Source organism: Chroicocephalus ridibundus, chromosome 9 (genome assembly GCF_963924245.1).
Source record: "Chroicocephalus ridibundus chromosome 9, bChrRid1.1, whole genome shotgun sequence".
Taxonomy (NCBI): Eukaryota; Metazoa; Chordata; class Aves; order Charadriiformes; family Laridae; genus Chroicocephalus; species Chroicocephalus ridibundus.
Window position 1 is genome coordinate 48,925,992 of NC_086292.1, and position 23,571 is coordinate 48,949,562.

At 46.4% G+C, this 23,571-nt stretch overlaps 1 long non-coding RNA gene across 10 annotated transcripts in view; it reads left to right on the top strand.

The window, feature by feature from the left end:
- Positions 1 to 15,283, top strand: part of LOC134520882 (uncharacterized) — a 33,608-nt gene extending 18,325 nt beyond the window's left edge. For 4 of the 10 annotated variants that reach the window (XR_010072565.1, XR_010072566.1, XR_010072567.1 and 1 more), the window contains 2 exons: positions 10,303 to 12,406; positions 14,134 to 15,283. This is a non-coding gene — a long non-coding RNA (uncharacterized LOC134520882). Of the gene's footprint in view, positions 1 to 5,272; positions 5,472 to 10,302; positions 12,407 to 13,659; positions 13,730 to 14,133 lie in introns of all 10 variants that reach the window. The other 6 variants (XR_010072564.1, XR_010072571.1, XR_010072568.1 and 3 more) reach the window with 5 other exon arrangements.
- The last annotated feature ends 8,288 nt before the right edge of the window (positions 15,284 to 23,571 follow it).

Genomic DNA, 23,571 nt, shown 5'->3' on the forward strand with positions numbered 1-23,571 from the left:
GAATGACATCAGTTCGTGGTTAGGAAATCAGGTAAGTAGAAAATTTTTGAATTTTTTTTTGTTCCTTCTAAAATCTTTTACTTTGTGGTTTCTGTTATTTCCAGTTCTCTCGTTCCTTTGTGATCTATTATTTCTATGGATGTTTCTCAAAAAGCTGCTGTTCCTGCTTGTAGCATATAGCAGAATGGGGAGAAGTTTGTAATGTCACTTCTAAAAAAAAAAAAAAAAAAAAAAAAAGCTATTTTCCATGATGCCTAAAAAACAGGATGGGAAAGAAATCCTCTTTATCTTTTCAGAAATATGGGTTGCATTTTTTTTCTATTGGGGGACTGTGGATAACCCAGAGGTGGGGGGCTGTCAGCTTTAGAAGCCTTTGCTTGCAAAGGCAAGGATTTGAAGTCTCAGCCAACATTGCTTTTCCCCAGGTATTTGATTTAATGAGCATAAATAGAAACCAGATAATTTTAAGCTACCTGTAGTAAAGCAATTTCCTTTGCAGACCAGATTTTGCTACTGTCTCTCAGATTATGACTACACGTACCCCATGGGAGAGAAAACCTCAGCATCCAACGTAAGATCTCAGCAGGCAGGAATTTTTATTTTATTTTATTTTTTCATTTTAAGCAAAATGTAACTAGTTATATTTCTCCCTTTTTTTTTTTTTAGGGTATGTAAAGAAAATTCACAACCTGGGGAAAAAAAAAGGGCAAAAAACTTTTTAAATCTTTCCCTCAAGTGAATCAATTTGGAATATTTGCTTTGAGCAGACTGAGTTTCCCTTTAGCTGTGAGTGTCTCTTCTATAGGCCGTTTCTGTTGCGCAAAGACTTCCAGGTATTTAAGATCCTCATTCCTAAAGGTATCCTGTGTTTAAAAAAACCTCACACAAGTCTATTCAGGTGTTTCTGGAGTGCATCCGCATCTGAAACCCATCTCAGGGTCTCAGAATTTGCATTAAACATCTTGCATTTCAGCTGTTGTTGAGAGAGCAGCTGTTGAGCGTGGTGGAGATGTGCCATGTGTCTGGGAGTTACGGTGGTGTGTGTTGTATGAGTTGGATCTGGTGTAATTGAGATGTGGGACTTAAGCTCAAACTGAGCAATGCCTGTGATGCTTCTTGTTTCATACCGTAAATTTCCTTGATTTCCAACTGCCCCCAAAGCAGGGACAGGCCCTAGCAAAGAGACATCCCTAGAGAGGTGTTCAAAGCCAGGCTGGATGAGACTTTGAGGAGCCTGGTCTAGCGGGAGGTGTCCCTGCCCAGGGCGAGGGTGTGGAACTGGATGATCTTTAAGGTCCCTTCCAGCCCGAACCATTCTGTGACACTGAGAAAGGGGCTGATGCAGAAGAACATGCTGCTTCTTTATTTTATTTATGTATTTATTACATGAGAAAGTTCGTGCAACAATTGCCAGTTTGGGGATGAGCCAGCTGACCCTGACTGGCAAGTGCTGCGGGTCTGCAATAAGAGAAGTTGGCAGATGTCTAGAGTGACTTTTCTCTGTCACAGGTTTTGCTTTGTGGCTCCACAACATTTACGTGCGCTCACTGCTGCGGCCTCTCCAGCTGCAAGTCCACAGCTAGCCAATTTGGTATTGACAGATAAATCACTAGGGCTTCTCTAATGGAGCCAGAGCTGCTGGCCGGAAGGTGTTTGTCCCCCTTTGGGTTATTTTTGTCTGAGTAATGCACAGGAACTTGATAAGGGTTTGAGATTTTTTAAAATTTATTTTTTTTTTTCTCAGTGGAGTTTCTGAATTGCACAGAACTCCCTGATGGGGCTCCTCACAGAATCGGTTGAGTTGGAAGGGACCTCTTGAGATCAGCTAGCCCAACTTCCTTGCTGAGGCAGCGTCCGCTGCACCAGCTTGTGGAGGACCGTGTCGAGTCAGGTTGGGAGACTGCATCTCCTCTCTGAGCAGCCTGCTCCAGCCGCTGACCACCCTCACAGTTAAAAAAAAAAACAAGAAAAACCAAACCCAAACAAACAAACAAAAAAAAAACCCCAAACCAAAACAAGAAAGTGTTTTGCTGCGTTGAGATGACACTTCCTTTTTTTTTTTTTTTTTAATTCTTTTTATTTGTGCCCATTGCCTCTTGTCACTGGGCACTGCTGAGAGCGGTCTGGTTTCCTCGTCTTCATTCCCTCCCATCAGGTATTTATACGCACTGGTGAGATCTCCCTGAGCTGCCTTTTCTCCGGGCTTAATAGTCCCAGCTCTCTCGGCCTCTCCTTATATGAAAGATGCTCCAGTCCCTCAACCATCTTTGTGGCCGAGCACTTGACTTGCTGTAGGACCAGTCGATGTCTGTCTCGTACTGGGGAGCCCGGAACGGCACGCACTGGTAGTGAGCGCAGGACCTCACAGGCTTTTTGCTCTCCGCAGTTGGTCTCAAAGCTCATTTTCAAGTGCGGGTGTTTTGACCAAATGTTTTTCCCAGCCTGTCTGACCACCATGAGGTGGCTGGGGCGTTCCTAACTCCAGGAATGCGTTGTCAGGTTCTTTTGAGAAGAAAAGGAGGGGAGGAGAAAATTAATTCTAATGGTTAGGTAGAACGTTCAGTGGAAAGGCTGGCAGAGGGGCAGCAGCCGTCAGGGTGACTGGCTGCCCGTGAGCTCCCTCGGTGTCCCAGTAAACCTGTTTCCTAAGAGCTTCTAAATACCAGTTATTTCCTAACAAATTCTTCCGTTTATCAACACAGAACGCTGTGTAACACCACATAGCAAGCAGAGCTGCAGGAAATTTCAAGTACCGGCAAATCGTTAGGCTTGAGGCCTGGAACTTAATGCCGTCTCTGTGTTCCTGTTATCTCAGATTCCTAATTTAGATTTGAGATCTCTAAGGGGTTCATTTGAACATACTCTTTACTAGCACTTTAAAAATGTCAGGCATATGTTTGTCAAATTTAGAGCTGGTCCAAGCACAATTATGCATGCATTTAAGCGTAGTAGTTAAGTGGTTTCATGAACTATATCAATAAGTTTATACTAATATAATTACACTGACACTAGCAACTTTTATGAATTAACTGTATTTGTTTCCAAACAAATGGAGCTAGTTGGATTGGTACAGAATCTGTGCGCAGACAAACCCTTACTTTTGCTAATTATACAGTATTGCAAAGGTGGGATGCGTTTTGTAAGATGCATCATAATATTCTTTCCCTTAAACAACAGGAAACTGAGGAGTTGGAGCAAGACGCTTTAGTAAAAAGTGGGTGTAGATTTGTTTGGTTTGGTTTTTTTCTTTTGATTTTTGTTGAGTTGTTTGGGTGTGGCTGTTGGTTTGTTTTTTGTTTTTTTTTAGGAATAGGGGGCTATAGATTTCAAGGAAGAAGCATGCTTGGCAGCGATCCAGAGGTTGTTTCCAGTGTACCATAGGCAAAAATGTAAAAAGTCAGAATAACGTGCAGAGTCAGTATTGTCAAGGCTGTCTTGATTGGGGTGACCGGGGAAGGGCGTCTTTGGTGGGTGAGCACAGCTGTCCCAGAGAAGAACCTGGCAGCTCCTTTGGCTCATCTCTTCCAGTTGCTGAGCGTTCACCAGGCGGAGGTGGGAAAGCCGTGGAGAGGCACGCGTGGATTGTTCCTGGGAAGTCATTTCTGAATTGGATTCCGCTCCCGCGAACCATGCAGTACAAGAAAGCTGCCCTTGTGGAGCGGGGGGATTTGATGGGCGCGGGGGAAACAGCGGCGTGGTGTTAGGGCTTGTCTGGATGCCTACGGGGGGGGGGGGGGGGGGGGGGGGGGGCAAGAGGACGGGGGTCCCACTGCAATAGTCCAGTGGGACTTAGTTCTCTCTGCATGCACAAGTGATGTGACAACCCGCAGACCCTGGTGTGGTGTTCCCAGCATTAACTATCAAAGTGAGCCTTTTCCTTCTGTTTTCTGAGTCTATAAACCCTGCGTAAGCACTGCCATCTCTAGCCCTTGGGAGGGCGGCTGCACTCCGTCTGCTGCGGCCACCTGGCAGCGGTGTCAGCCCCGATTCATCTCTGAGTGAGTCTTGGTTTAAAGGGATGAGCCTATGTTTTTAAATTAGCTGTATTTTAACTGAACTGAAAGGTAGGCCAGAGCCTGAGCTGCCAACTCTCTCAACAAAAAGAGATTTTATTTTGAGAGGAATGCAGTAAAAAGTCCAGTCTTTTGTCTGGAGCAGATGCCATCTTCGCTCCAACTGCTTTGCTGGTAGAGGAACCTCCCTGTGTCAAGTTCTCACTGATTTGGTTTAGGGACTAAGCTGGAATGGGCAGAAACGTTTGGATAGAAGTTTTGTATCACAGCATCTGTTTTTTAAAATTGTTGTGTCTGATGTTTCGGTAATGTGGGGGGGGGAGGAATGTAAAATCTTCAAAAATTGAAATCACGTTTTGGTTTGCCTTTCCCACCTCATTTTCTGTTTGATAGCGTAAGGGGTCTCGTTTGCCTTTCCAACTTCAGATGTTATCGTTTGCGGTATTTTGAGGCGGTTCTTATTCCCGCAGTTCCAGCCAGGTGCCGCGTTTGGAACAGCCCTGCTGGCCACGGGGATTTGCTCTTCGGTCACAGCTACTCCCAGGCGTTCCCTTCCCCGTGGCCGCGGCGCTGGCGCTGGCTCCCGGGAGTCGCTGCCCGGGCGCTCGCGGGGGGTAGGTGACACTGGCGGTGCCAGCCCTGTCCCCTGCTCCCAGCAGGGACCACCTGCAGACGGGTAGCTGGGCCGCCAGGCTGTTTGCTCTTGTCGTTTGAAATGCAGACATCAAAATGAAAGAAACGTTGTAGTAAATTTTGTTTTGAAGCTCTAAAAGAAAACTTTCCTTTTTCCCATGTGTTTTTCATTTTGTTAGTTTTGCAATAGCAACTTTTCATCCCGATTCAGATCCCTCCCCCCCCCCTGCCCAAAACAAAACAAAAACAAATTTAGCATTTTCCTGGAGCAGAAATCCCGTTTTCACACATGCATTTCCATTGGGTTTTGTGGGACTACTCGCATGCATGAACAGCTACAGAGTGTTATTGAAATCACAACCATAAATTTTGTAATAGGTTAAAAGTGTCAAACTGTGGATAATAAATTCTGGATATAACAAAATCGTTCATAACATTTGGGGGGGGGGAAAAAAAAAACCAAGACTGCGTTTCCCCCAGTGATTTACAATGGCTGTAATCTTCAAAGGGCCTAAAATAACTTTCCAGTTTAAAATTATTTAAAACACTTCCCTGAGCAAAGAGTGATGTTATGTTGGCCATAACGCTATCTAATTAAATATTTACCGTGCTTCCGTATCTGGTAGCAGAGGCAGGACGGTGGAAGTGCTGATGTGCACGGCCCGGAGACGGCGCATCGCATCTCCCAGCCCTGACCTTGGGGACCACCCTGCGCCTCCCACCCCCTCGCTTGGCTCTGCCTGCTCTCACCCGGCACCGCGAGCCTTCCATCCCTACAGCTCCTCTGGCTTGCGTGGATTTCATCGCCAAAAACCTCTTTGACAGGTGAAAATGTCTTTCTTTGAAGTTCCCCGGAGAGGCAGGTTCCCTTTCGCTCTGCAGTTCGCTGCGCCGGTGCCTCTCGGCGTGTAAACGTTTCTGTTTGCTCCGTGAGCCTTTTGCCTCTGCTGTGCTCTAAATATTCCTCATTTAATGAAGCAAAGTTCTTTAATTACTATTTTTCTTTGTGGAATGGCTCACGGTCCCTTGGTCTTTAGATACTATCAGACTGAAAGGGAAAAAAAAATTCCTTTAAACAATTTTCTGACTCCCTCTAGAGGATTTCTTTCCAAACCCAGAAATAGCTCCGCAGTGGGAGAAGCCGAGCATTCAGTCACTCCGCCTGCACAGCCGGGTTTCAGCGCAGATCACATCTTTTCCCGTATCCGCAGACTGCTTTTTTCTGTCAGTTGCTGCTAATGTCTCCCAGGTTTTATTCCCACTGTTCTTTAAATATAAATGTTCGCGGTCCATTTTTCCTTAGGCAGCGCAAGCCCGGCGTTCTCGGCCCAAGGAGCCCCCTGCAGTCATCGCCCTGTGCTGTGCTCACTCCTCTGGACCAAATTTGCTGAGACTACCAAGTAGAAAGCTTAATTTTAACACCCTTTGGATACCTCCTCTCCCATTGCAATAGTGGAATTCTGATGTCTGTCATGAAGAGCGACTCGTTTTCATGATGGCGTATTTTTTTTCCCCCTTCGTATTAAGGGGTACACATAATTTTCTTGTATATCTGTCCTTTCCTTTTGCTGTCCTGTCGTGCTACGGGTGATGAAAAATGCCATTAATGTTGGGCAGACTGGTGTGGCTTCCTCACAAAGGTCCCGGGAGGAGTGGAGACCTTTTTACTAGAGCGCACTGACGCGGTCCCGCTCAGAAAGGCGAGGATGCGGTGTCTGTGGTCTGTAAGGAAAAACGCTCCGGGGCACTCTGTGGGAAACCTGTTTCTCTGACACGCTTAAATGATAAGGAATTTATTCCTCATATTTCACGTGCGTTATCTTATGTAACCACTCGGTACCGTTATCTTATTTAACCACTTCAGGTGCGTTGCCTTATTTAACCAGGGGAATATTGGTAGCAATAGTAGGAACAAGCAATCCCGGCTCGTCTTCCTACCCCTTAGTTTAACATTATTTCGGGATCTTCCTTAGAAGCAGCTGTGGCTAAGGGCTAATAGCTGGATTATTGCTGCGCTAAGTCATTCTCAATTTGATACAGGTCACAGCCCGCTCTTATTTCCTAAAGGAAATGTTAACCAGAACAATCACTTTAAAAGCAGTAGCTAATGATGGGCAATACCATTTGGTTCCTTTAACATACTTACAGCCAAGAGAGAAGTAAATCACGGTGTAACCAACTTAATGCTACCATCAATCCTCGGCCGAGGGGTCAGGCGTGGGTGCGTGAGGGACCTCTCTGCCTCTGCACTCCCTCGTCCATCCCATACTCCGCAACTCGGCTGGTTTCTTTGGGGAGCCGGGACCGGGATTGTTTCATCCGCAGCAGTGCCTGCGGTGTACAGGTGAGGCCGCGTCCCCCTTCTCACCCCAGGTGACACTGGGTCCCCCTTCTCACCCTTAGCACGTGCAGCCGGGACGTGGCAACCGCTGCCTTGCTGCCTGCAGGAGATTTTGACCCCTGGACCGAAGTCCCTGCAGAAGCACAGGTACCTTGGGGTCGGGAAGGGTCCGCAGGTGGTTTGCGGGGGTGTCTCTGAAGGGCACAGCGGCCGTGGGCACCGAGGGTAGGGTGGAAGCCGTTACTTGTTGCTGGCTGTGCATCCAGGCTGCTGCTGCCTATTTCTGTGCCCTCATTGCAGCAAATTGTCATTGCGGTAATTTCGCGTTTGGGGCCTGAAACCGGCTCGGGTTTATGGCGTTTGGCGTGTGACAGCAGAGAACCCCCCCGAGCGCCAGCATTTAAAGGGCTTTTATCCATGTTTTCACCACCCGCCGGCTCCTCCGCCGCAGGGCCACTTGGTTCCCGGCTCGCAAACGGGACCGGGCTGGGAAGGGGGGACCGGGCTGGGGCCGGGTCCCGTTCCCGGGGCGGCGGCGGGCGGCGCTGGCGCTGCTGGTGGCCGCGGCGCTGGGGACGGGGCTGTCGCCGCCCGGCGGTGAGTCGCCCCTGTGTTCCCCAGCACCGAGCCGCCCGGGCCGGGGGCGCGCTGAGGGGGGTGGGGGGGGTGGGGGTGGTGTCCTTTTTCCTCTTTTTCCCCCCTCTCTTTTTTTTTCCCCCCTCTCTTTTTTTTTCCCCCCTCTCTTTTTTTTTCCCCCCTCTCTTTTTTTTTCCCCCTCTCTTTTTTTTTCCCCCCTCTCTTTTTTTTTCCCCCCTCTCTTTTTTTTTCCCCCCTCTCTTTTTTTTTCCCCCTCTCTTTTTTTTTTTCCCCCTCTCTTTTTTTTTTTCCCCCCTCTCTTTTTTTTCCCCCTCTCTTTTTTTTTTTTCCCCCCTCTCTTTTTTTTCCCCCCTCTCTTTTTTTTCCCCCCCTCTTTTTTTCCCCCCTCTCTTTTTTTTCCCCCCTCTCTTTTTTTTCCCCCCTCTCTTTTTTTTCCCCCCTCTCTTTTTTTCCCCCCTCTCTTTTTTTCCCCCCCCCTCTTTTTTTCCCCCCCTCTTTTTTCCCCCCCCCTCTTTTTTTCCCCCCCCTCTTTTTTTTTTCCCCCTCTTTTTTTTTTCCCCCTCTTTTTTTTTTCCCCCTCTTTTTTTTTCCCCCCTCTTTTTTTTCCCCCCTCTTTTTTTTTCCCCCCTCTTTTTTTTTCCCCCCTCTTTTTTTTTCCCCCCTCTTTTTTTTTTCCCCCCTCTTTTTTTTTTCCCCCCTCTTTTTTTTTTCCCCCCTCTTTTTTTTTTCCCCCCTCTTTTTTTTTTCCCCCCTCTTTTTTTTTCCCCCCTCTTTTTTTTTCCCCCCTCTTTTTTTTTCCCCCCTCTTTTTTTTTTCCCCCCTCTTTTTTTTTTCCCCCCTCTTTTTTTTTTCCCCCCTCTTTTTTTTTTCCCCCCTCTTTTTTTTTTCCCCCCTCTTTTTTTTTTCCCCCCTCTTTTTTTTTTTCCCCCTCTTTTTTTTTTTCCCCCTCTTTTTTCCTTTTTTTTTTTTTTAACTTTTTTACCGAAATCCCGCCGATGTGAGGTTTTTCCCAAGGGCGATGCCGGCCCTCCCGCGGGCAGTCACCGGTTTTTTGGGTGGTTGGTCCTGGGCTCGCGTCCCAGTTTGCTTCCCAGGAACCGGCACGGTTCGTGCTGTGCTTTATTTGTGGTGCTGAGCGTGTAAAACCAGATAGGAAGCGTTAGAATTTACCCATAAAGGGGTTGCTGACCTGCTTAGCTACATACACAACTCCTCCCCAAATTAAAACGCTGAATAAAAAAAATAAAAATTAAAGGGACTATCATTATACTACTGAAGCTAGCTAGTGACATTAGATATATTCTTTCCGGCGTTTCCAAATAATTCTTTTTAAAAGGTGGCTGTAAGCACCTAGAAGCCACGTAGCTTCTGTGTGCTTGTAAAAATATATTTATGTCCTGTCAGCTGTAGGTTAAGGGTTTTTACTCCATCACATCATGAGGGGCCTAAAGGAACATCGTGTTTGCGGATTTAGGGAAGTGGCAAGCCGAAATAGCTCTTCTGCAGCGCTTAAAGTAGCAATCTGGTGTGAATGCTTGAGCTTTTCTGCCACCAAGCGAGGCAGAGCGCAAAGTGATGAGTGACGGGCCCATCTTCTCCCCACGGTCGTCGCCTCCCAGGACTAGTGTTGTTTAAAATTTCATTTTCTTCGTAGCGTTTTCTACCTGTTTCTTCAAATTACTCTCTCTTTTCAAAGCTTGTCATTTTTTTTTTTTTCCACTGGAGGTACTTGGTTATGACCCAAACCGCAAGCGTTTGCTTAGCAATAGTGCATTAGTCTGTTGTTGATGGAAATGATCATCTACAGCGAGGCTCCTCTTCTTGCTTAAATCAAGACTTTATCAAGAATGATGTTGTCAGATGTGTTTCTTGGAGTTCAGCGTTGTGTCTGAGAGTTAGCGAGTAGGACGGGGAGCCCCGGCGCGTGGCCACCTGCTGCTGGTGTGGGCTACCGAGGAGGGGGAACGCGTCCGCGACTGCTGCTACCAACCTGAGGCAAGCTCGGGAGTTTGTTCCAGTCTGAGCTCCCCTTCTTTAACCTTCCGAAGGAGCGGGCCCAGAAGAGATTCGATATTTCCGTTGGTACAGAGGACTCTGCCCGGTGGTTAATTGTACGTGTGCCTGCGGGAAGCCGTTGCTCGTGTTACTCTTGCTGCATAAAACACCTTTTCCCCTTCGATTGTTTGATGAGCGACGGCTTGTTTGAGGAGAGCGAAAAACTTTATGTTCTTGCTCAGACATTCAATGAACGAGAGTAAATCCGTGTCTTTTTCACACAGTCTTCTGTGTGCCTTTTTATGGAACGTATATTTTTAAACATTTAGCCATTATAGAAAGCTTGACAGAAATAAAAATAATACTAGGCTTTGCCTCCTGTATAGTTATAAAACTTCTACCTTTCCTTCACAAACTTCTACCTGAATAGACTGTTAAAGCACAATTTGTATTTCGAGGTATGATGCAAGATAAACCTGTTAAAGGGCACCTATTACCTGAAACCTTCCCTAATTTCCTACACTGTTTCCAGCGTGGTAGAAGTTGTAGGGCTGTCGCTAACTGAGGCATAAGGAACATTTGGGAAGAGCAGAAGGCACTTGCAGGTGCCACCAGAGTTTATAATATTTCTATTCAGTTGGCAGGTTACTCGATGGTAGCATTCATCAATGTTTTCTGTTGATATAGAGGAAATATCTTTTTTTTTTTTTTTTTTTTTTCCAGATTGAAGAATTCAGTCCTTATGATAGCTATGCCTTTGAGTTCCCAGCTGACAGCATTTAGTCCGTCAGCACCTTTGGTGGGACGGTGGCTGCCGTTTCAGCGGACGGAAGCCTTTCTGGTGAGCCTGCGGGCGAGAGGAGGCGATGTCAAGTCTCAGCTGATGGGCCTTCAGCTCCTGCACCGATTGCTATTCTGGGGAGGTTTGGAGGAAATTTTAAAGACGACAGCTGAGTACAAATCAATATTTTTCTTGACAGCCCTGGTCCTCTTCCTCTCTTTCCAATTTACATCTGTCCTCCGGAGATGACAAATGGCGGCGTAGTAACCAGAGCGGCTTTCCATCTTCTGGTTTACAGTGTGGGTTTGGGGATGGGGTGTTTTTGTAATCCCACAGACAAAATGGATTAATTGGCATACTTTCTCCACTGTAAACCCTTCAAGATCCCTTTGATTTTCAAATTCTCCCATTGCTTGAATAGGGACGTAGCTGTAATTCCCCCCCCGCCCCCATTCTCAGGTTAATTTTTAGGCATTAAGATTGTTCATCTAAATTGTGAAATTTTGAAAACTTCATGCTATTGAGAGCGCGGCGTCAAGCTCTCTAAAACCTCACTTGTTGGAGATCTGAGCGTGTGAGGAAAGCTCTTTGTCATCAAAGGTCAAATTTATTTTCTTTTGTGGTTTCAGCCTTATTCCAAACATGATTTCTTGTGTGTATGCTGTTTTGTAAATAAAGCTTTGGCTGGAAAAGTTATAGGATCTTATTTATTACGTGCATATTGAGGTATTGTGAAGCCTCTCGAAAGACAGGAGAAAGCCACAAGTTTATTTACATTCCTTCAGAAAAAATCACGCATCCTTTTTAGAAATAGCGTTTGTGTGACGTTTTAATCTGATTTTATAACGGTTAGTTTTGTTTGCAGCTCTGTTGCCTAGCTTTTGGGATTAACCGTGAAGGCTTCAACTGAAATTTTTACTGTTTTATATTGTCTCTCAGAAAAACATGGAATTAGGAAATAATTTGAAGTATTTGAGGTTGAGCGGTTACTGCAACACGGCCTTAATAGTAAGCTTCAAGGTTTGGTATTGTCTTTGACCTGTTCCCCTTTGTGTGTCTTTTTAATTTTGGAGCCTTACTGAAGTGCAATTTTTAAACGATCACGATGGTAACGCAGGCGCTGTGACGACCCCGCCAGCGGAGCGGCTGTACGAACGCCTGCTAGGCCTGTTCTGCTGGGCACGTTATTTCATAGCTGAGGTGGAAACTCGCACGGCTCCTTTATCGAGCAGCAGAAGATCAGATCTCACTTTTATATTACCTTTCATGTATTTTGTTTTTTTTTTTTTTTTTCCAAAGCTGCTCTTTCGTATTGCTCAGGAGGGACCAGTAAGATTTTCTGTACTCATTTCTGTACTCGTGCAGTGTCATACAGGCAAACTGCGGCTAGCTTTATTTCTAACTCGCGCTGAAATGGTTAGGATGAAGCGATTGCGTCAGGGGGAAGTCAGTCCCCCCCAAAATACGCCTCTGAACTTTTGTGGACGCTTGAACGCTTTCAAATGCCTGCCTGGGGGCTCGTGAGGGCGGTGTGGCACGGGGAAAGGAGATGTGTCGTATTATCTCCAAGGTCAGTAATTAGACTGCATTGAGGCGCTAGGTAGGATGCTTCAACAGAGTGTCTTCATTAAGGTGCTACATGGGAAAATGATTTATTTTTTTCTTTGTTTTTAAAGGTTCTGATCCCCTGAAGCAAATTCCAGCTTTGGAAGGGAATCTGTGTTACAGAAAAAAATCTGTACAAATTTCAGAGGGGAAAAAAAAAAAAAACCAAACCAAACAAACCTGGCTGTGAAAAAGAGACCACTCTCCTGTGCTCGTTCGCAATAGGGCTGTGCAGCTTTCCTTTACCAGAACTGCTTATGACACGGCAACTTCTATTCAAAGCAGAAGATTATAAAGTACAGAGAACAGCAAATTCAAGCCTATGTATCAAATCGAGATCACGTTGTTTGTGTTTGTGCTGAGCGACTGATTACGTTTCTAAAAAATTTTTCTTTCTTTTTAGCATTGCAGCGTAATTTCAGGAACGCGAAACATGTAAAGGTAATTTTAGCAAGGGGACTTTGGAACGTGGATGTATTTATCTCATTAATTACTCACTCTTTTGGTGCTACTATGTATATGATAACCCAAATTTTTCTGCTCTTGAGACTATTAGGAAGCTTTCCTGTTGATTTTTGTGAGCAATGTCGAGGGAGACAAAGGGAGGATCCTAATAGGTTCCCGCTATGGGAAGACTTGCATGAATTTCATTTTAAAATTTGCAAGGTGGAACCTTTCATGAAGGCGCTTATTTATTCCTAGTGAAGAGGATTCATTTCATCAAGCGGCACTTTTTATAACATGTCACTTAGTTTTGATATGTCACACCCTTCTAGTGCCAGGATTTGAATGATGACGTAGGAACAGGAGTCGTGCGTTGCTTTCTGGTTTCATGATTTTCAAACACAATAACGTGCCGTGTGTTTGCACAGTTTGCGATATGCTGTGGGTTTTGTGACATTTTGGTGTAGTTGTTAGCGTTGACCGACTTGGTTCAGGATTTTAGAATACCTCTGGGTGGAGAAACTTCGCTGCTTCTGAGGTGCAGGCAGTTTTAAAGAACACGTGGTACTTTTTCATAGTTTTATGGTACCTTTCAAAAGTTGTACTTTCTTAGTTGTGCTGTAGTGTTCAAAAATACTCAGTCTAATGATAAAAGAATGTACCGTGTACACGTAGGGCCACTGGCCGTACATGAGGCTTTTAGGCCTGAGTGTATATTAGTTCCTATTCAAAGTTTTGCGCGTGTGGAAGTTTGTACGTATATTTCTTGCATGCAGGCCGGGTAGCTGTTTAGAAGCTACCTGAGGTAATTTTTTTCCAAGAAAAAAGGTAGGAAAGCAAAGTGTAAATTAAAACGTTCAGTTGAAAGCATTCATTTGCAAGTTGGATTTTGACATTTTTAAACTTGAAAAAGCCTATATTCTCCCCCACATAGTGCATCTAGAGGAGAAGCAAATTTATGAGTTGTGAGTATTGTAAAGAATATATTCATGAATATACTGGGGTTTTTTTTTTTCTTGGCCTGATTTGATTGGTTCTTTACTAAAAATAGTAGCCTTAACTTTGGGTTTCCAGGCCCCTCTAGGCATAATGTTTTCATTAAAGTTATCTCCCACCACCCCAGTTTTTTTACAGTAGTTTCTCTTAATTTGAACCTAAAAAAATTCAGTGCGATGATATGGCGATGAATATTATCACCGCAATGAGCGGTGAGCCCCGATGGGATTAAAGTTAGGTTTTGTGTTTGGCAGATGATGGTGCCTCATCCATCCTCATCTCCTGAGCTTTCAGCTGCAGACGCAGCGGGTGCTGTCGTCCACGGTAAGAGCTTTCCCCTTGCACAGCAACGACCCACAATTCAGCTTCAGGCTAAGCAGTAGGACCTTTTTCAAGCCAATAAGCTCTTCAGGAAGGCATCCCATGGACGTTTCCCGTGCTCATTAGGGCACAAAAGCTGCAGCTTTCGAGAGCAGCGTGGAACAGACTCCATTTCTTTAGAGACAGAGTGAACTGGACAATTCACTGCATTACTCGTCCATTCAAGTCAGCAAGGTTGCCATCTAGTATGGCAAAACAAATGGATTTTCTGTAAATGTGAAGATGATAATTATTCTAGCATAAGTGTGTTTGTACTGTGATGTTGACTGAAGGGTGAGCGTAACGAGATGTACATCTGACGTTTGCCTGAACGCACAACTTCAAAGCTTTTTAATACTCTCTTGCAGCATCTTGGACAACAAGGACAGAAGCCGCTGAAGAAGAGGAAACCGTGAAGAGCCTCATGGACGTTCTGGAGCACGTAATGCGACATGTGCCCACGCAGGATGCGCCAGCTCAGCATTCAGCCATCACACCCGCTCTCAATGATACCGTTGATTCTCTTTGGTTAAAAGTATGGAGGAAACACACTAAAAAGAAAAAAAAAACAACTAGAAAACGTCTCGATGACAAGAAAACCTACTCCGTCTACAACACCATCGGCTTTGACAGTCCAAACCGACCCAGATATTTCTGGTTTATGTGTTTCTGAGTCTACCTGGCTGACAAGAGCACTGAAAGAGCTAGCCTCAATATTTCAAACTGCTGCTAAAAAAAAGAAAAATAAGGCTCTTGATCAGCTACTAAATGGATTTAGTGAAATCTTGGAAGAGTGTCTTAAAAAAAGGTATGCTAAATATCACAATTACATTTGAAAAACCCAAACCTACCGGTAAAATGATGAAAAAGGTTGCATGAGTCTAAGAAGATGGAACATCAAGCTCTAGGGAAAGTCCTCTCGGGAGTGACTGAAACATTACAGATAGCAGTAGTGAATGCCCTGAGAGCATTAAACAAACCACGTCTCAGCGGGCATGTCGAATTGGCTGGAATCTAGAAAAGAATAAAGGATTTGTAAGAGCAACTGTATAATTTCTCTAATGCTCCTCCCTCTCCATCCGTCTGTCCACTAGGTCAAGGAGAGAGCTCAGCTGGAAGCAGGAAAATAAGATCTTTGATTAACCTGCTTTATGATTTTAGTCATCAATTGAATACATATACTGATAGTTGTGTTGAGAAAAATACTCCAGCTTTTAAGAACGGTGAAAACACTTTAAAAAATAAGTTAAGCGCTAATATCTGGAATGTTGTCATTGTTTTTCCTTGAGATTTAAAAGACTGATTTTCAGTTTTGTCCGTCACCCAAACCAGTGATTGGTTATCTAGAATGATAACCAGAAGTTATCATTTTAGCATGTTTTTACTCATGTCTGTTATGTGACAGCGATAAATTGGACCACAGTGAACTGGTGAATGACAACTCAAGGCACGTGTGTTTTTAGAATACACTTGATGTTCTCCACTAATGACACAGTAATAAATTGGCTCCAACAATTCCTCCGCTTTTTGGTTGTTTTTTTTGGTTTTTTTTGTGTGGACATATTCCAATTTAAATGTCATCATTGGAAAATATGTTCTTACTTAAAAATAGTACTGTGCAATATTTACATTTTCTGCTGCTTCTTGCCAGATTTTTGGAGCGCTATACTATTTCTGTTTTCTTACTGTTTATTTGCATTTTCTTTTGGTTCTAGTTACATTCTTAGCAGGCTTCTCTCAAATATTGTTCTTTCTTGAAACGTAGTCTTCTGCATGGGTTAAAAGCTGAAAATGGGAGTTTTCGGCTTTTTGACATAAACATGTTTTTAAACTAAATATATTCACTTGTATGGCTTTTAGTTCAATATCCATGACATACTTCTTCGTTGCTTTTTCCATTAAAAACGGGTTCATACCATGATGATACAAGTCGTACATTCAGAGAAGAACAACGTGCACATTCTTGGTGTTTTAATACCAAGTAAAGAAGATGATTGTATTTTATATTTAATTTTAAAATATATTTCTAACTTTCTAGTGTAGTCATTATTTCATAAATTTGGCACATTCAGTTAAAATGTTTTCTCAAAACTTCTTCTCTTCTGCCTGACAAAAAATAAAAGTAGTAGGCTATTGGTGTTAAAGTGCTAATGTATGGAAAAGCAAGTAGTGCAAAGAAATACAAATGTGAGGTGGAGGCAGCAAAACGCGTCCCCGAGAGCCGTGGACTTTAGCTCCTGCCTGTTGCCTGACGGGGTTTCATAAATACGGGCAATCTTCGAAAAGAAGATGAAAACTAAAGTCAGTGGGGTCGGAACAGAACTGTCGCGGGAAAGGTTGGGAGCAGGCAGGGTAAGGAATCCAAAAATCTCATTTTTCTTCTCTTGTAGGAGCAATTGCAGTGAATTTTTCTGCTTTTCCACTTGGAAGTATACCTAAACAAATGGACTTTTGGATTGCGTGGAATAGTTGGAAAAGTTTTTACTTAGAAACGAGTGAATTTTCAGTGTGCAGTTTATTTATAAATTGTTGTCGGCTTTGATTTTTCATTTATTGTTATTGGTGTTGCTTGTTTGAAGTTAGTAATTGGTATTCCTTCGGCGGGTCGCTGGAACTTTGAGGCAGGAAAATAACGAATGGTGGATACAGTACCCTGAACCCCAGGTTTTTGTGTGAGTAATCAGTTCTCGACCAAGGGTTTTTTTTTTTTTTTAAATTCTTTGGCTTTGCAAATATTTTCACCAACTGCAGGGAGCTGGCTGAATAGGTACCACTGTCAGCGTAACGGGAAGGTCACAGAAAATGGATCTTTCTGCTTCACGGGAATTACGAGTATTTTACTTATCGAGGGTGAGCAGGCGCTATTGAGAAAGATTAAGGCTCTTTAGACAATTTAAAGTCCAAGATTTAGGAGAGTTGAGCGCTTTCAGAACAGTTGCCTTATTTGCACATGCTTGTATCAATATAGGGTAATATATGTGTGTTTTGGTAAAGAGGGATATTTAAAAAAAACCCAAAACACACCGCCCTTAGTATGTCGGAGCGCAGCTTTCTTACGGCATAAATTTGTGGCTATAACGCGCTTGGACTCGTGGCTGTTGGCAGTAACAAATGGTTTGTAAGACTTTCTGCAAGGCCTGAGGAAAGAATCGCTTCTGAGCTTGGGGGGTTTGGGTGCGAAAGGGGCACGACCTCCGCCACGTGAGCAAACCTCGTTGGCGCGCGCGCGTCGGCTCGCGTCGTCTGGGGCGCTCTCGGCAAGGGCCCCTCGGGTTAGCGGTTAGGAGATGCCAACGGGCTTTTACAGCCCTCAAATTAAAAACCCAGCACGATTATGAACGTGAATGAACGGCGGTCTGCTCGATGCCCGGCTGCACTCAGAATATTTCTTAGGAGAGCTCGTGTATCGAGGCCTCTCCATCACCCTGCGGACGTGGCGGACCCTTGGCCTTTGCTCAGCTCCCGTCCTGTAGCGATTTTTGTGAATAACCCCATCACGTGCGTTTGGGGAGCCACGTGCTCCCTCCTGTTTCTCAGAGTATGTAGGCGAGGACCCGTAAGCCACTTTTGAAGCGGTTCAAAAATAACTAGTTAATTATGGAAACGTCACATGCAGATGCTCCTTAATGGTTCGGTTGAAATCCTTTTCTTTTTTTATTTGACGTGGAAAGCTTCACCGGGGCTGACAGAGCTTAGACCTTTAAAAGGGTGCGCATCGCTGGGGTACGGTCGTCTGAGGTGAAATCGGTTAGGCTGGAATCCGCAGCGATCCGAAGAGCACTGCGTCTCTGAATAAACCAGAGTGAAAGCTGTGTCCGGCGTCTGATTTAAGGTGAGTTTAAATATGAAGAATGCTATAGCAGACCATTCTTCAAAGAAAGATTTTTTTTTTTTTTTTTTGACGCTTTTCATGTAATTTAAACATCTTGCATTTTTTCCGTTGTGTAGAAACGTTTGTGGAAAATTTGAGCAGACTTAAGTATTTGTAGGCGTAAGTTGCCTACTTTGTTAATGGGTACGTAATTTCTTGCCTTAATGCAAATATTCTGATAGTTGGTAAATACAAAACTAAGTTGATGTTTTTTTAAAAAGGGAAATAAGGTATTTTGAGGAGGATTCTTTAGATTGATACATATCGGCCAGTTATAATTTTGTATTAATTGTGCTTAGTTTGAGTATTTAAAGTATCCATTTAGATTGCAGTTTGTGAATTTATAAAGCGATAAAGTATGTTTAACTTAGTTCTAAGAAATGGAGCACAGCACTTAAATCGCGATGCTTTGTGCATGTTTTTAACACGAAAGAAACATTACATTTTACTGGTGAGCAATTATCTAAATTTTATTATCTCGGATATTTTTGATAGTCATTTTTCTTAAAAAAAAAAAAAAACAACCTAAAAATTTTCCTTGTGTTTAAAGGATATAATTTTCTCAAATCTAATTCTTAAGTTTGTAAACATTTTACTTCTCCTGTGTGTACATGAATGTCCTCTAGTACGTGAATGAAACGATAGTAGCTTTTTTTCCTCTTTGCTGGGCAGGAAAACACTTTGCTGTGTTTCTTTTTTGACTGTTTTTACCTGAAACTCATCACTGAGTGAATACGCAGATAAACTATTTTATTTCCATTCTCCTTTCAAAAGTTGCCGCCAAACTGCGGGTCGGTTGACCCCGTAATCAGGCACGGGCCGGTTGTATTAAGCTTGAACGACCGTGGGGTATTTCGAGAAGATGCTGTTTCGGAACATCGCGGCTCCTCCGCCTGGCTCCCCCCCCACCGCTCCCCCTGCTCGGGAACGCTCACAGCGAGGTGCCACCAAAACCCAACAGGGGGGTTCTCCCAGAATAACTGACACCAAACACCCTGAAATCACCAGCCAGATTGCTGACAAATAATAAATGTTGGCCCCTTTTTAGCTACCTGCTGGTTTGGGGCCTTAAAAATTCATAGCGTGAAGCTGGGGAACCCGGTCGCTCTCCGTCAGAAGAGACTGAGTCGTGAGTTTCAGACGCGAGTTTCGGGTGTTGAAGCTTTCAGAAAAATACCAAATAGCAGTGACGTTGGGATGACGTTGCGAGGAACGCCAGCTCCGCTCTTACCGTGTGCTGCTCTGCTTGACCCATCGGGGCTGGAGCGTGTCCGGAGAAGGGCAACGGAGCTGGTGCGGGGTCTGGAGCACACGTCCTGTGAGGAGCGGCTGAGGGAGCTGGGGGGGTTCAGCCTGGAGAAAAGGGGGCTGAGGGGAGACCTTCTCGCTCTCTACAGCTCCCTGAAAGGAGGGGGGAGCCAGGGGGGGTCGGGCTCTTCTCCCAGGGAACAGGCCATGGGACAAGAGGGAACGGCCTTAAGTTGTGCCAGGGGAGGTTTAGGATGGATATTAGGAAAAATTTCTTCACCGAAAGAAGACATTGGAACGGGCTGCCCAGGGCAGTGGTGGAACCACCATTTCTGGAAGTATTTAAAAGACGTGTAGACGTGGTGCTGAGGGACATGGGTTAGTGGTGGTTTGGGCAGTGTTGGGTTAACGGTTGGACTTGATGATCTTCAAGGTCGCTTCCAACCTAAACCATCCTATGATTCTATGAAAACTTCACGGGGCTCGGAGGAGGAGAGCGACACAACCCAAAAACGTATCAAAACTTAAGTTGCTAATAAATGCAAGAAACAACGAAAAATAACTTAAAACGATGGCTTGACTGTCTTCCGGCTCCACAAAGACCCAGGCAGGGTGACTTTCTTCCTAGAGCAGGGATGGCGTTGCCTCCGCCTTCCCTCCCCCCTGCAGCGGGACGATGCCTTTGCCACCTCCCACCGCACACGGCGACGGACATCTCGATTTTCAGGCTCCACTGGCAGGGATGTTGCCTTTGAAGAAATGACTCAGGAAGGCACATTTCAAAGCTGCTGCTTGCCTAAATTATTGCTCAGCAGCGTTACAGGGATGTGTCTCTTCTGTGTTAATTGCAGCCTCTTCGTTTAAGCAGGCGCGAGCCTCGCTGGCGGCTGCTGGGGTGTTAGTGCTGTAGCTGCTTCTCGTCCTCGGGTGTTTTGCTGCTTTTAAGGCCATTGAATGCGTTTGTACATTTGATTTTGGTCTTGGAGTGACAGGCAGTTGAGGCACCGTCCTGTCAAGTTTGCCAGATGTGTGATTTGACTCCAGAAAGTAGCTTTAATTAGTGATTTCAATGGAAACGGCCTGCGTTGGTCTCCGCTGTAGGTTTTTGCAGAACTGGGTCCTTGTCTTCGGTCCATCTTGCACGGCCGGCGTTACCATCACACGTTCCAGCGCGGTGCGAAAATTCTGGGTTTGTGGCCGGCTTTGAAAGCCTGAGAGGGGAAGCTCTGCGGGCAGAGGAAACAGAAGCGCTTTTCTTGAGCGGTGATTGACTCGCCAGGCTTATTTTCATAAACTTCTATGAGGAATTTAAGGCAAGAACTAAAATAAAACAGAGTTGCGCTGGCGCATCCGCCCGCTCCGAGGGGAGATTATCCGGCATCCCACTCCGTGCAGCGTCCGATGTCTGATTGTAAGGTATTATGTCCTTTTTGTAGCAGCCTGACCACAATTTATTAAGTTGCATTAGCGAATTTAAGGTCTCCTTTACTTTAGATATCCACAGTATGTTTGTATAGGTGACCTACTCTGGGCATAAAGGGGGGATTGTGGCTGCAGGATCCAGCATGTACTTGGAGATGATTTATACTTTACTCTCCCGTTCCCCTAGTGAACGGTTTTGTGACCTTGGATTGCCACGGTTTTAAAGTGAATTTATCTGGACTGTGAACTGACGGGTTTTGCTCAGTTCAGAACTTGTGGTGCTCGGCTTCTGCTGGATCCCCGTGGGGAAAGCTGCGACTGCGTGTAAAATACAGTCGAGAAGAAACGCCGCCGCAGTGGGAAATGGGAAGAATAACCCCCTTGAAACTGCATTACTTGGCAGCGAAGCTCAGCAGCAGGCAGGCTCTACAGCACCCGTTTCTCAGCTCTTAGCTGGGTTAAAGGAGTTATACCGATTTTTGTGTACTTTCATAAAATCTCTTTACTGCGATTCTGTTTCGGCATCTTTTCAAATGGAAGCCTTACCGTGGTTAGGGAAATAAGCCCTTACGTGAGGAATGACCCGGTTGTGACCCAAGGAGATGCTTTTTGCGTGACGGATTTTGTGTTTCCTGGTACTTTCCGTCGTGGTAGTGTGTCTGGAGGGGAAGGCGCTGACGGCAGGGCACTGCGTAGGGGTTTCCTATACCTTGTGCGGGCTCTGCTGCCTTAGCCAGCTGCCTCCCCGCTCTTCGCCCTCTGATGCGGGGGGCATACGTCGTGTGCGGGGCATACACCGTGCGCGGGGCGTACATCACGGTGCGGCTTGGGCGGTGAGGGAGGAGAGGTGAGGCCGTGGATGCTCCTGAGGTGGGGTCTCTGTGCAGCACAAGCCTTGGTCCCTGGGCGACGTCCCCACCGCAGACCTGAGCCACGTCTGCAGTTCCCCTGGAGCCGGAGGGGGGATTTTTGTCCAAAGCTCAGCGAACTTTCCAATAAACAAGTTGGTAGGCAAACCGAGGGAGTTTTTCCAGCTGGGATCGGCTGCCTCGGCTCCGGCGATGAAGCGAAACTCTGCCGCTTAGCGTACAAAACGTCTCCCTGCTTCCCCTGCTCCATCGCTGCCTGGAGCAGCCCCGGCATCAGCCGGAGCAGTAAAGCAGAAATGGTTTACTACCTGGCTGCTGGTCCTGACATCCCCATGGCAACCTCCTCCCCAATTCAGCCCCCGCTTAGTGCCGTACAAGTAGGATTTGTTCAAAAACGAATAAAGGTTGCAGTATGAAAAAGACACTTCCCCGTGTGTTCCTGACGGCCAGTAAATAAGGATTGAAGCACCGGGTGAATACGAGCTCTTTATTGGAGTTGGCAGGGCCCGCGCTTCCCAAGGTTAGGCTGCTTAATGGCGCAAGAAATATAAAATAAAGGAAATTAAAAGAATAGCATGCAACAGCTGTGATCGGCTATGTTTTAAATATCACGTGGGAAGAGCTGCAGCCGCAGACCTGCTGACAAAACCAGGTGTGACTGTAAGACGGGAGAGACAGTAAATTAAAACCGGTGAAGCAGGAGTGACCTCCCTGTACGCGAGCAGAAGTTTGTGCCTTGCTCCCAGCCGTATCGCCCAAACTTGCCCTATCACCGCCTGTTCTCCCCGGGAACGCCGTGTCCTCCTGCTGAGACCCCCGTTTGATGTCCCATTCAGGAAGGGGGAGCGGGAGGGGGTCGGGGCGATGCGGCAGAGGCTGGCTCAGAGTTGTAGAAAGGCTCGTTGGACACTGCGGCTCTGTGTTGATTTGCTCTTGGTTTCCCGAGATAAGGAGAACCGGCAGTAATTTTGGACTCTGTTGGCAAGCTGCTGTCAGATCGGAGAGAAGCGTGGTGGATTCGAAGATGCGGGGGACTGGAGAAGGAGATGGAGAGGGGGATGGGGAAGCGAGAAGGCAGGGACCAAAGGGAACAGGGATGAGGACCAGCCAGGAGAGGAGAGGGAAGGGGAGAGAGGGCCGGGTGCCTGCAGAGAGCAAGGTTTCCCATCTCCCTGCTCCAGTTTTGTTGGCAAAGGGAAACCCCAGGGCATCTTGCCGCTGCCACCCTCCTTTTGTCCCGGCGTGACAGAGGAGTGGCACCTCCCCGGCGCCGGGCCCTGAAAGGGTCTGGGAACGGTTCAGTCCAGAAAACTGAGCTCCCAGAAGTTAGGGAACTCCTAGGATTAAGGTGTGGGTGTAAGAAGTTGTTCAGCCTCGCTGAGCGCACGCTGTGGAACAGGTCGGGCTGCGCGATGCTGCCTCAGGCTGGGGTGAGCAAAGGGACCCGGGCAGCCCCAGGGCTTGTGCCCACTGGTCCTGCTCTACCCGAGGGACCAGCTACAGAGGCCCGAGAGCAGCACGTGTCCCAGCTCTTACCATCCCCTGTGCTGGTCATTGTGAATTCGGGTCCACAAAAGCAGGCGAGAGTCTCACAGGGGGCGTGCGGGCACGGGGTGGCTCAAGCAGCCGCATCTTTCGACTTGCCTTGGGAAGAAAGGTCAGGAAGGAAGGAAAAGCTGGAGAGGGACTTTTTACAAGGGCGTGTAGTGATAGGATGAGGGTGATGGCTTCGAACTGGAAGAGGGGAGATTGGGATGAGATCTGAGGAAGAAACTCTTGGCTGGGAGGGTGGTGAGCCCCTGGCCCAGGTTGCCCAGAGAAGCTGTGGCTGCCCCATCCCTGGAGGGGTTCAAGGGCAGGTTGGATGGGGCTTGGAGCAACCTGGGCTGGTGGGAGGTGTCCCTGCCCAGGGCAGGGGGTGCCACTGGGTGGGCTTTAAGGTCCCTTCCAACCTGAACCACTCTGTGATTCTATGAATTACCCCTTATTAGTACTAATATCACCTCCAGCACATTCGTGGTGGTGATCGGTAGCGCGGCAGGTACAAACAGGACTCAGCAGCTCGTTTCTTTGGTACGTGGAAATTTGGGGTTGTGTGTGATGCAGCACCCACGTGCTCCTCAGGTGTGTATTGTCACCACGGCTGTCGTGGCTGCCTGCGTCCCGGCTCATCCCAGGGCAGCTGCTGCGGGACCCAATGTGGGACCAGCAGCAAGGGATGCCCCATCCTGCCCTGGCGAGCCGGCAGGGAGCAGCCACGCCGTGCCCGGCTGCAGGGAGCGTGCGGGTGGTGAAAGCATGGCAGAAACAGTAAAAAAGCAGGTTTTGAAGGCTCCAGGGCGTTGCGAGGGGCTGCTGCCCGTCCCGCGCTGTGCCCTCCCGCAGGTTCCCGCACC